This window comes from Lissotriton helveticus, chromosome 7, assembly GCF_964261635.1.
Source record: "Lissotriton helveticus chromosome 7, aLisHel1.1, whole genome shotgun sequence".
NCBI lineage: Eukaryota > Metazoa > Chordata > Amphibia > Caudata > Salamandridae > Lissotriton > Lissotriton helveticus.
In genome coordinates, this window is record NC_136068.1 from 409497652 (window position 1) to 409510569 (window position 12918).

The 12918-nt window shown below is 45.9% G+C and overlaps 1 pseudogene; it reads left to right on the plus strand.

The window, feature by feature from the left end:
- Positions 1–10641: 10641 nt before the first annotated feature.
- Positions 10642–12344, plus strand: LOC144766794 (thiol S-methyltransferase TMT1B pseudogene; annotated as a pseudogene).
- The last annotated feature ends 574 nt before the right edge of the window (positions 12345–12918 follow it).

The following is a 12918-nucleotide window of genomic DNA, read 5'->3' on the forward strand; positions in this document are numbered from 1 at the left end:
GGGCAAAAGGAGGGTCTGTGGTTCTGAAAAATCTGGGTTCATATTATAGTTCTGGACTCGAGAATAAAAACTTCGTCGAAATAGGACGAATTTGGTATCAAAAGACCGAGAATGACGAGTACATCAAGTACATGTATTTTCGGCATATTCGAGTGACGATTTCACCTCGAAATCGTCATCTACCTTCTAAACCCTTAGCTGCATGTTGCCCTCTACATAGGCCTTAATCCAGTCGAATTTGATTCCACAAGGACACATACTCCTTAATCGACTTCTTCCTGACCCCAGTACAAGTTAGAACCATTGCCCCAGGCCGAGCTCGTTAGGTCAGTTCCCTCCCAGTGGCCGAGCAAGATAGCATCTAGGCCCAACCGGCCATAAAGCCATTTCAGCACGCACACCTGCCATATCTCGCTCACATCTTTCTCCACTCCTTCCTTCACTTGCTTTATGATGGGGAGGTGACCGTTTTTATTAGGGGTCCAGCGATATCTGATGAAATGTTGGGCCTTGCCGGATGATTTGTTATGAGCAGCACGACGTGAAATATGTACATGTCATCATGACTCTGCTTTTCTTTTGTAAACAGTAACCATAAATGAAATACCACGAATCCAAGGAATGTATTGCTCAAGGCTGAATATTAGGTATAAGAAGAGAAGCCTGACTTTGTGAAAGTGTGCAGTCTCCTGAATATACTTGTATCGTACTTCTAGGACCCTGTCACCTTGGTTGCAGCCAATAAACTAATCTTTGACTTCACCTGGAAGACTCTGAAGTTTCTGTGGGTCTGACTCAGGAGAACCCGAGGTCTTTGGTGTGTTGATCCCCTGGCACCGCTGGGTTACCGGTTCGGTACCGGTTCCTAAAAACCCAGTACCTCAATAGCCGCCTCAGTTTTAAAACCCTGGCAGACGAGAAATGCAGCACACTAAGTAGTTCTGCTGGTGCAATTATGAACTTCGCACGAAGGTTGGGTCGCTGTTCCCCGGAGCAAATAATGAAATTGTATAGTTCCATATGCTGTTCTACGGTTTTGTATGGCAGTGAGGTCTGGGGCTTTATTGATCCACAGAAGCTACAAACCGAAGAAAATAAATACTTGCGGCAGGTGTTGAAAGTACCCCAGAGTACACAATCGCATATCATCCACGAGGAACTGGGCCTCACTCACATTAGTGATAGGTTGCAACTTAAACCTATCACATGTTGGCTTAAAATATGGACAAACCCCGAAGCCTCACTAAGCCAGCAGATAATAATGGACTGTATTGCCCGGGATCGGGGTCGAAGCATCCCTTGGCTTAAATACGTGAGGGAAACTTTGACGGGCCTGGGTTACGCTGATTATTTTAACCACCCAACAAAACTGTTACCCCAGTACAAGGGCCTCATTAAGATGGAATTTTTAAAGTACGTGGCATCCATTAGGGAAGACAGGGAGCTGTCCAAACCACCGGTGAGAGCTCACCTGTTGGCCAAATCTTGCCTTGGCATGGAACCGTATCTTTCCCTCCTTCACAATGCACAGGACAGATTTTTAATGAACCGATTCAGGCTGAACCTACTCCATCACATCTTGTCAGTTCCCGCAGGGTACACATCTTTCACAGAGATGAAGGGTCCGTGCGGCTGCGACCAACGGTCTCCGCAGGACACGCTTCACTTTGTTTTACTATGCCCACACTATGCCCACCCCAGAAAGTTATTTTTGAAAAGCATTTTAAAGAAAGCCAGGTTCAAACAGGCAAAGGTGGCCCTACTCTTTTTAAAACTGTCCACGGATGTTTATACACTCTTTTGTACTGTTAACTTTCTTAGATTGGCTGTGAGACTTACAGGCACATGCGTCAAAGCTTTTTGCAATCGCAAACGGTGAGAATCGCAAAAATCGCCAGTTTGTGATCGCAAAATCAGCTCTTGGGATGCATCAAGGGGGAAGGCCCTCGCAATTTGAGAATTCGCAAATATTTGCGAGTTCTCAAATTGCGATTGCATTTAAGGAATCACAATTTGTGTTTCCTTAAATGCAATGCATGAAAGTTTTAAAAATAGCGATTTCGTAATTAGGGGTAGCAAATTACCATGAGGTTGAACCTCATGGTAATTTGCGAAAACTTTGAAAAATGCACTTTTGTGCATTTTTCAAAGTTTCATGTTGTAAACAACATATGTGCCCAGATTAAGTTCAGGGGTGCAACATGGTGTCCTTTGGACACCCCTGCACCCTTTAAATTGCATTCTCAATTTGCGATTCGCTAAATGCTAATCGCAAATTGAGAATGCCTTCCCATTCATTCCTATGGGCCTCTAGGCCCATAGGAATGAATGGGGAGGTATTCCTTAATTGCGAGTCGCAATTTGCGAGTCGCAATTAAGGAATGTTTAGAAATCGCAAATTTTTAAGCGATTTCTTCATGCATAGGCTTTTGCGATTTCTTAATTGCGATTCCTTAAAAATCGTAATTAAGAAATCGCAAAAGCCAACAATGATGTATGTGCCTGTTAGAAACTCCAGAGGTGAGGGGTGAATGCTTTTGATTTTAGCACTCAATAGATTTTAAATGTAACTCATCATTGATCTTTGTGCTGACCTACTCTAACTGAGGACAACTTATTTTAGACCCTTAAGATGATTTTTATGGAGAACTGGTACAATTTTACGAACAGATTGTATATATAATTTTAGTCTGGTTTAAATTTTATGTGATGCTTTTTTAACATTGTTCTTTAATGGTATTGCTCAATTCCGAATTAAGACATTTTTGATGTTGATGTTGATAGTGGCATCACAAGCCACGACTTTACAGGAAGTAGCATCACAAGAAGTGACATCAGATCTAAAGCCCTCACATATATGTTTAGCAGGTTCATCATGTGTCCGTTTGAGGGCATTGCAAGCATAATAGCACAGTGAGCTATGGAAGATGATATGTGACTTCCACACCTTGGATACTCCAGTTTTATGTAACACATCCTGTACATTCATTTACAAACATATAATTTATTGTACATGTAATATGCACATTTTGATGTAAAGAGATCTGACAATCTGCAATGGAATGAGTAGGGCTGTACAAGACAAGCATTTGCAATGCAAACGTTCTTGCCCCTGGGACCTTATATGTGTTGTTTAGGGTGCTGACTGGTGACATATGAGGTGTTGTATAGTTAATGTATGTTGTGTTTGAATCTGTGGATGCATGTTTTAGAAATGACCATCTGAAGAACTTAAGCAGGGTGTGGTGGGTGTATGTTTACATGCAAATGGCTGGGGACATGTTTGTTGAGCAATGCAAGTGTCTTGTTGTGAGATGTGGTGATGGGTTAAGTGAGCATGTCTGAGTAGGCTGTGATGCTGCACGTTGTGATATGATCGCAGTCCAAGACATTACTGAGGATGCAACTGGTGATGAGAGTGGTCCATTTGACATGTTACTTTTGACGTCTACTGAGGAGATGATGAGTACAGTAAATTATGTATATGCCATGTATGTGAGAGGTGTTATGTACATAGTGATAAAGAGTTGTTCTGTGAATGTAGGTGTGGATGTAAGAAGGGCAGCGCAAGTGTGAGAAGGTAAGAATCAGTTTGGAAGAGTTTGACTACAATGCTTGTAGGGCAGACATACGTTTCCGTTTAGATGCACCAGAGGGTGCTTATGACAAGTTTGTGTGCGTATGATAGTTTTGAGAGATATAGATGTACTTTGAGGTGGATGTGAGAGCGGCCATAGCCACACAGGTGGAGATCATGCAGGCCATGAGGGAATGTGGAAATATGCATATGTGTAGATTAGGTGCATGTTAGTAGGCAAAAACAGTAGCCAGAGTAAATATGAAAATGTGGAATGTGTTTGCTGCAGCTTTCTGTCTGCCACTGGATGCTCATGACTGATTGTTGTAAAGACTGCTCTGAGTACACTGGCATATGCAAAATCTATTGGCCTCATAGGACAATTTGCTTCCAGCTAGCCTTGTCTTGTCTGAATTGTGTGTGGGCAGCCGTGTGGAGTTATACTTTGTAGGTAGTTGTAGTCACTGATTGTTTATTCTTGCCCTTGCTTACAGTCTTTTGATGGAGGCGGTCATTGCTTATATTGTAATGTCATGATGCTGGAACATTGGATGATAGTACATTGCTTAGAAGGCTATAGCATCCCTCAAGTGAGAAGTCAATGATGTGTGTTGTTGTGCCACCTGGTGTCAGACTACTTCAGAAACGCATCCCCACACATCAAAGTAGACTACACACGCATGGGTATTAATAGCATTCTGACTTTGAATGTTCAAGGTATGGGGACGCCAAGGGAGATGGACTCATTGTGATGATATATCTGGTTGTGCTGAGGAAAACACATTGCACTGTATGCAAACACACATGCAACACTGGAACATTACACCAAGTTCCAATGAGCGTTTGCATTGACAATATTTTGCAACCTCTAATGTGGTTTGGCAAGGATAGCCTTGTGTTTGTCCATGGGGGCACCAATTTCACACATTAAACACTGTCCTAGAGCGTGATGACAATACGTCTTTGTGGAGGGTCTCCTTGACATTTTCACAGATTTGGAGACAGTGTTTCAGTGCCAAATCTGTAGAAATCCCTCATCCTCACAAGATGTACCCATATCCCCTGGCTTGAGGATGGCTCTGTCGAATGTGTTTGGGAGCCACCGATTGAGCCACCCCCCTGGTATCCTCACCATTGCAGCCTTTTGTACATAATATGCTGTTTACTAGACCCTCTAACACTGTTGGTGGATCTTATGTCCTGAGACTCATGCTTACTCCTACAACTCTGCAGGACACAATCTGCACATTCAACATGGGATTTGTTTTGCGGCACACACTACAGCCTGAGGAGCTTGATGCGGAATGGCTGTGAGGGACATTCTACAAAGATGACAGTGTACACATAATGATTCAGAGTTGAGTACAGCTCCCAAAGTCCACATCTGGTGACTATATCCCACCTTGTCGTTGGCCCATGCTTCTTTCAAAAGCAAGATGGATTTTGTTTACAAATGATTCGAAGACCAATGTGACACAACCATATCTAGGCTGGTGTATTGGGAGGTACTGACATCAGTACAGAGTGACTGGGTCTGTGGAGCAGTGTGTTGTCTGGGCAAATATCCTCTGGGCTTTAATGTACACAGCGGCATCACAATGTCATACTTTGTGAGGACATTGGAGTTCTGTTGCCCTGCAATGTTTCACTGTGTGTTGTGGTGGACTCTTGCATTATTTTTGTGATACATACATATGTGTGGTTACGGCAATTCCTGTTACACCATCAAAAGTGTGCTTCTCATAGTTTTTGGCTGGCTAAGTGTACCTACCTGCTGATGACATTCCCTCATTGGACATGCACAACATGCTAGGGACCCATGGTCATATTGGAATCAGAATTATGTTTGGGCACTCTGAAAATAATTGGCAAACATTCTACGATCATCTCTTTGTGCTTTTCTCTGTCAATGGAGATTTCACAAAGGCACACTCATCAAGAGACTGGTGTTAAGGTTAGACTGTCCAAATGAGACTTGTCTCCCTACATACAATGCAACCTCCCTACACCTGCCATGACCTGGAGGTGATGGGTGGGTGGGGGAGATGACACTGCTTCTGTTAAGGCACGCAATGCAGTGTACCATGGTGAGTATGCTCCAAAAGCTGTCCCCAGCCTAAATTTACAGTACAGTTGGTGAGCGGACAACATGCTTGCACCACATTGCAGTGGCCTGGTGGGGACTGGTGAAGTAAGTCAGTCTCTTGTTGGGTTTTCCAGAGATCCCAAAACCGTGGTCCACAGGTGATCCTGGTGCATCAGACATCCACCAATGTCAAATTTCATGCATAGCCAATCCAAGCCTATGCAGAACAATTTCTGATCAAAGTCATCAGCCCTAGGGCTCTATGAGCTTCAGCCCCCACCATGGTGTGTGTCAGTCCAGGCTGAGACAGCTTCCACACAAACACACACACACTTATAGTCATTGAGCTGCTGTATGTGGCTGGTCTGTCATGTTTGTGCATCTGCCCCTGAGTATCTCACAGGTTTTTAAGGGACCATTTACTAGATGATGAGGCTTAATTTGTTTTTCAACAGTCCCTAGAGCACCAGCATTTCCACAATGCCCGTTACTGAAAGTTGCCAGTTACTTTTGCTGCCACAGCGAGGGAATGCATTTCATGCAAAATGACCTTTGTTTTTTAGGTTTTGACTGGCCATGCGCTTTGCGCATGCGCCAAAAAACGTTATGTTTTGTGTGTGGGGTCGGGTCTACGCCCCCTCCATTCCCCTCCTCCCATTGGCTAGCTCCATAAATGGAGGCTAGCCATTGGGAGAGGGCTCCGTCCGTCAATCTCGGACCAGATTCGGGGGCGTTCCCGAGAATTTTTGGCTTTTGGCGACGTCACGCTACGTCAGCCAAAAGTCGAGAACGCCCCCGAATCTGGTCCGGCATTGAGCCGGCACCCGCCTTCCTGCTCCGGCCGTCGTCAGCGTCTCTCCTCCCCCTTTCCCGCCCCCTCCCGCTTGTTTCCTGATGCTGGCCTCGCAATGGCGCTGCGTCTCTCCTCCCCCTTTCCCGCCCCCTCCCGCTTGTTTCAGCAGTGGCGGCACCGGCCGAAGATGCAGAAAGCAAGCCACCTAAGAACGACTGGCATGATAATATACACCATTCCACTCCTGGCAAAAAACGCGGTGGGTGGGAGCTCCGTCCGCGTTCAGAAACAAGAGCCTGGCTGACATCCTTAGACGTAGCGCCGCGAGGGTATTCCAAGTGGCGCTGCTCTCTCCCTGATGCACAGGTACTAATGGTTAGAGGCGTCCTTTCCCCTGCCGCAGAGCTCAGGGGCTCAGCCTGAGATCGCTCTGCCCTGGCAGGGACAGTGAGAAGCGGCCGCCTCCTGTTAACACCATGAAGCGGCCACTGCACAGCAGCTCACCTTCGGCGTCGCTAGGCAGCCAGCAGCAGCGCTGCGAGCTTTCCAGCAGCCACCCCGCCCCCTGCCCAGGTGCCCTGTGTACTCGCGGTGCTTCGGGCGCTGCTGACTGCTCCGGTTTGCAGTGGAGGTCCAAACAGCCAACGGCGGGTCATGTGATGGGAGAGTGCTCGCCTAGCAGGGTTTAAATAGCCGTCTAGTACTGGCGCTGCCGCCTCTGCTGTCACCGTGCAGCACTCTATGCTGCTAATGCGAGCGGCACAGAGGGCGAGACGAGAAAACAATGACCTGAAAACCCGGCCCTGCTGCTGCCCGCGCAGGGTGATACCACAACAATACAGCACGCTTGCTCGCATCGCCAGCCTTACAACAAGCGGAACACTGTAGTCCAGGACTCCTCTATAGACACTCGTCACGGCGGTTCTCAGTAGGCACGACCATCGCAGTAAACAGGGGCACCAGGGCAATGTATGGGGTGCCCAGGACCACACATAGCTATAGTGAAGGAAAATAATGGTCCTGGGGTTGTGCTCCGTATACACGGAAACAAAACTTTCCGAACATCTTTCCCCCGAAGGGAAAGGCTTATTTCTTACTCCGATGGCTTTTTTGCATCTTTGCTAACTCCACACCACCACCACCAAGCTTTACAGCTCTGCCATGGCCACACGCAGCCCCGTGCTTTTAAATACCTTTAGCCCTAACCACGTTTTTATGAGGATGATAAAACTGGGAGTTATCTCTAGTTTGACCTAAAATGCCGTCTCTGGGAACGTACTGTTTCAATGAGGTTTGAGTGCTTTGGATTGGAACCGTTCTGCTGGCCAGGTACGGAGCGCTCTCCAAGATATAACAATAAGTTAATATCTTGGTATTGGTTTCCAATATTAGCAGGAGCAGAAATGACGTCATTTGTGCTTTCGGTTTGTGGGCGCAAATCACTAAGAGTCTGTCTGACACTCCCCCTGAGAGCGCAAACCTGCTGCAGGCCTGACGTGGGCAGGGCGGGCACGGTACTGTAGGCACAGGTCAGCCATTGTTCCTTGTTTGACATGCATCTTCATGCCAGGCACACATCGCGACATCTTAATCCGGGGGCTGAGCGCTCACTGAGGCTTTGGTGTTTTGTACGGGCGCTTGTTGGGCCAGTTGGAATCAAAGGCCAGAATGCTAATGTGGGGACGCGCTGTGATCCCGCCGCTCTTTTGTCTGCTATGAACTCCCAGTGACCCTTCCTTCCTCCGAGGCCTGCAGAGGGACGGGGACCCTCCTGCAGACGCAGCTAAACAACATCTAGTTGTCATCTCACCTCGAAAAGTAAATGTACTACAGTGCACGATATTAAGCGGATTCCTTTTTCTGGCACCCTGGACACACCGTAGTGCACCCACCCGTGGATGTGAGGCTCGTACGGAACACCCTTAGACACGGCCTCGCTACTCGCTCTTAACGTCCATTCTTAAAGACGTGGGCTTCTTGCCGGACGATGGTAAGGACAGCGGGCTCACACAGTACACGTTTTATGTCTAGGCGCTCACATTGTACACTCTGTCCAGTCCCGCGGAGAAGGCTCACGCTGTGAGATTCCAGGACTGTGAGGTTCATACTGTACCAATCTAGTGACGTGAGGCTCCCCTGGCACAGTCATGAGAACACGAGGCCAGCTCCGTAGAATCCTGCAAGCCAGAAGCAGCTCACACTGTACCAGCATGCCCGGGAGGATTATACAGTGACAAGGAGTGCGCGCGAAGGCCCCTGCACAGGTCTACGCACTTGAGGGTCACACAGAACAACTTAAGGGGGGACGGGCTTCTCCTATATAATCATCTGGACATAGGCCACATGGGGTACAATATAGGGGCATACTATTCAAACCTGTGGAAATACTTTTCATGTTGTACAATACTGCATGCAGAAGAGATTGAATGTACTGTTTTAACGCATGTTTTCCTGTGAGGCACAGAAGGGAGACTTTCTTGGTGGACTGGAAGAGCGCCCCCCCCCCTAACAGACAATGGGGTAGTTGTCGGTGTTGATGCTTATCAAAGGAGGGCGGAGTTGTCATATCAAAGGCACTCGGGCACTACCGGAGGTCATTGTAAATGTGTCAAACCCTGAACCCTTTGAAATGGCAGCAGCTCACCCAGGAGCCTCAGTGGTGTCAGCCAGCACGTAATTTGCATGAGGTTGTTAAGGGCAGATGGTCACAGGGATAAGAAGAACATTGGCTAGAACAAACTTTTTTCTAATTCGCAGAGTTTTCATTTTACTTTAGGGCAACATCTAGTTCATTTCTTGTATTAGGATCTGGAAACTTACATTTAAATACACATTTTCTTCCACGGAACATGCCTCGAGTGCTACACTTTCTCATAAAAATGAAATTATCTTTGCACTTTTGCAAGTCTGTAGTTTCTAGAAGGTGGACATTGGGTAACATGGGCTTATCAGAAAGATATACCGTGGTAAGGACGCTTGGTGTGGGTTTGCATCAGTGTGTTTCTTGGGCCTTTGTGTTTAAGGTAAAAAATAGTATGTTCTAAAGTCACCCGAGGCATGGCTGTTATCTCAGTGCAGAAACCCCAAACATTAGAGCCCAGTGAATTCTCGGCACATCCTGTTGAATCATCCAACCCTTTAAACCGCCCCAAAAACGTACTAGTGTATTATATGGGGCCTGGCTGCAACGCCCCTCCCCCATCCGAAACCATCATAAGCCCAAAAGTGGCAATGTATTTATACGGTCAACCCGGGAGAAATCTAATCCTGGCTGCAAAGTTTCAGCCCTTTAACAATGCCAAAAGATAATGCAGTATAGGGACAGCCCGGTGAACGCTGCATCTGTCTGCTGAAGCCCCACCCTTTGCACCCCATGCTTCCTTCAAGAGTGTTTGAAATCTCGTCTTGGAATGTTGTGCCCTTCCGAGCCCGGTTCCTGTTTTGCTTCTCTTTGAGACCTGTCACCCCCTGAACCAGGCTGAATAAAGCATCCACGTGTTCCCTTTGTCCCGGCTAATCCTTTGTGATTCTTGACTTTGAAAGTGGCCATTCTTGGAGCCCCAGACTACCCTATTTGATGAGCAGTTGCCCTTTTTCAGGGGTAAAGTGACCGTACGTGACAGCTCAGCTTCCAAACTCACATCCTTACAGGTCAGTACTATACAAAATCCAGGAGGTTTAGCTGTTACTCTGAATATTTCCACTCTCAGAAAAAACAAACGCGTCACTGTGCAAAATGAAGAATTACTTATGTAGATCTAAACATTATTGCAAGTGTATCCATTCAGGACACAGCCTTTGAAAGAATTCGTTTTAGATTAATTTTCGAGCACACCAGGCGAAACTTGTACAAACTCTAGAGCATCGACTTGTAGCAAATATTTATTTATTCGTTACTTCTTTATAAAAAAACAAATTAATTAATTACATTTCCTTGCATAAAGGAATAATTCTGGACATGACTGGCAATCTATTTATCGTGTACAAAATATATACTATTAATTCCAGCTTTGTGTGCTATGGAACACCCTTGTTTGTAACGAAAAAACATACCGGTAACCTGAATGTGGACTCATCTGTGCATATGGTGTGCATTATTCCTACAAAGTAAATCCAGCGCAGCTCAAGACACGCATCAGCTCGAGAGCGCAGACCTCAGAGGCGGCGGCGCCCTCGGCTCCGAACATGGGCCTTCTCATAGCCACCCTTCAGGGGGGCATCATGCTGCTGACCCTGCCAGTGCACCTCTTGGCTCTCTTAGGAGTATGGCAGCTACTAGCCAATAAGATGTTTCCGTACGTGTTGGCCACATTTAGCCACGTCTACAACCGGAAGATGCATTCCTTCAAGAAGACTCTTTTCACCAATATGCTAGACTTCGCCGGCCCCGGGGGGAAGCTCAACATTTTGGAGGTCGGAAGCGGAACGGGAACAAATTTCCAGTTTTTCCCGCCAGGATGCCGAGTCACGTGCACGGATCCGAACCCAGACTTCGAGCGCTTCCTGGGCAAGAGCGTTGCAGAAAATGACCACGTCCGGTTCACGCGCTTCCTCGTGGCGTCTGGGGAAGACATGTCGGCGGTGGCCAGCGGCTCCGCGGATGCTGTGGTCTGCACGCTGGTGCTGTGTTCGGTGCGGAACGTGGAGGGGGTCCTCAAGGAGGTGGTGCGAGTCCTCAGACCGGTGAGTATTCTGTAGTGCTATTTTGAGATGTACAAGTTTAATATGGCAGCTGACTTTCACTTTCTCTGAGTCACTATTTCGAAGCGCAGATTACAAGGGAAAACTCGGCAAAGCAATAGCTACGACCTATATATTGGGCAAATGGCACTGGTTTCCTGACCCACACTTCACATGAATTATGTCAAAGCTGAGATTATTACTTGTTCACAAATTACATATTTTAGCCAATAGAACGTGTGCACTTTCTAAACTTGTAGGATTGCACATTCATAAAGGTTAAAATTTACAGAGACTTTATCTGCCAGCCTATGGCGTTACTTACCCAAGCGAAGGGTCGTTTATAGGAATTCCATTCCATTGTTTGATCCTCTACCCCTTTCCTAAACAATTCCATGTTCCGCATTTTATGCAGTCTATGCTTCATAGCATGTATGGAAAACTTGGAATCACTGAAAAATCATAAAAATAATGCATGTAGGAGGCAAGAAATGATCCAGGCTTTGTAGGCAACAGGCACCTCTATGTAGGATCCTGGGCAACACCCACCCTCTTGCTGAGGCAGATCTTTATCTTTTTGTTAGGAATGTCGCAAAGCACACTTTTGAAAACACTGCACTTCACGTGCACAACTCGACTTGTGTCATTTGTATCGGTGTAAACCTACGATTTTGTGTACTTGACTGTACGCTTCTCCACATTTTAGTAAGTCAATGCCAAACATACTTTTATGATGCTAGTAATACAAAATATATATATCTCTCTCAAAAAAAATATATATATAGATAGATACACATAGAGAGAGACAAATTGTGTTTATAATTTTTGAACTACAGTAACTCATTATTCCTCTAATAACTAGTATATCTTTTCCGGAAAACCAACTGGCTCTGCAGATTTTCCTTTATTTATTCCAGTATTTTCTAAAGTGTTAATTTAGGGAATTGGATATCCTTAAACAAAGTAGCTTAACTTCCTAGTTGAAATATTCTCTCTATAGGTCAGAACTATGATCTTGAAACTCCAAATATATTTCCCTTACATTTTCTATTGTTGTTGAAATATTATTTCTACTTTTTTTTGCCTTGGTCTTCTACAATAGAATGACATTCCTAGCATACAATTCTCCAAAAGCAACCCCACCTCAGCTTACTCAAATTATGATTCAGAATGCCTTACGCCTAAGAGATGTTTACGTGCCTCTGTTGCCTGCAATGTGTGGGGGCTCGCAGTGTGTGTGGGGGCTCGCAGTGTGTGTGGGGGGGCTCGCAGTGTGTGGGGGGCTCTGTGTGGCTGTGTGTGTGGGGGGCTCTGTGTGGGTGTGTGTGTGGGGGGCTCTGTGTGGGTGTGTGTGGGGGGGCTCTGTGTGGGTGTTTGTCATTTGCGAGAGATTAAGCTATTGGCATTGTAAATGACAATGCCATTTATTTATGTTAAAAAAACATAAATAAAAATAATGTCAAGAGCAATGCCAATAGCTCTAACTTTAACAAAGGCAAAACCATTGCATTGTAAATGCTTGTTTTCTTTTCCAGTTAGATGGGTCTCTTGTATACTAATCACATGAGCAAGGGAATCCTCTAGATATTTCAATATCAGTTGTCTTCTAGTTTTTCCTAGTAGGCCACTAACATTCCATGTGAGGAACTTTAGCTCCTTAGTTTTAGCCCCAGTCATATAAACTATCCCATAGTTCTCTTTCTTTTCGGTGGCAAAGATGCTCCTGAGGAATTTTTCTTTTTTCTTACTCCCCCTTCCCTCCCAATCCCCCATTACCACCCC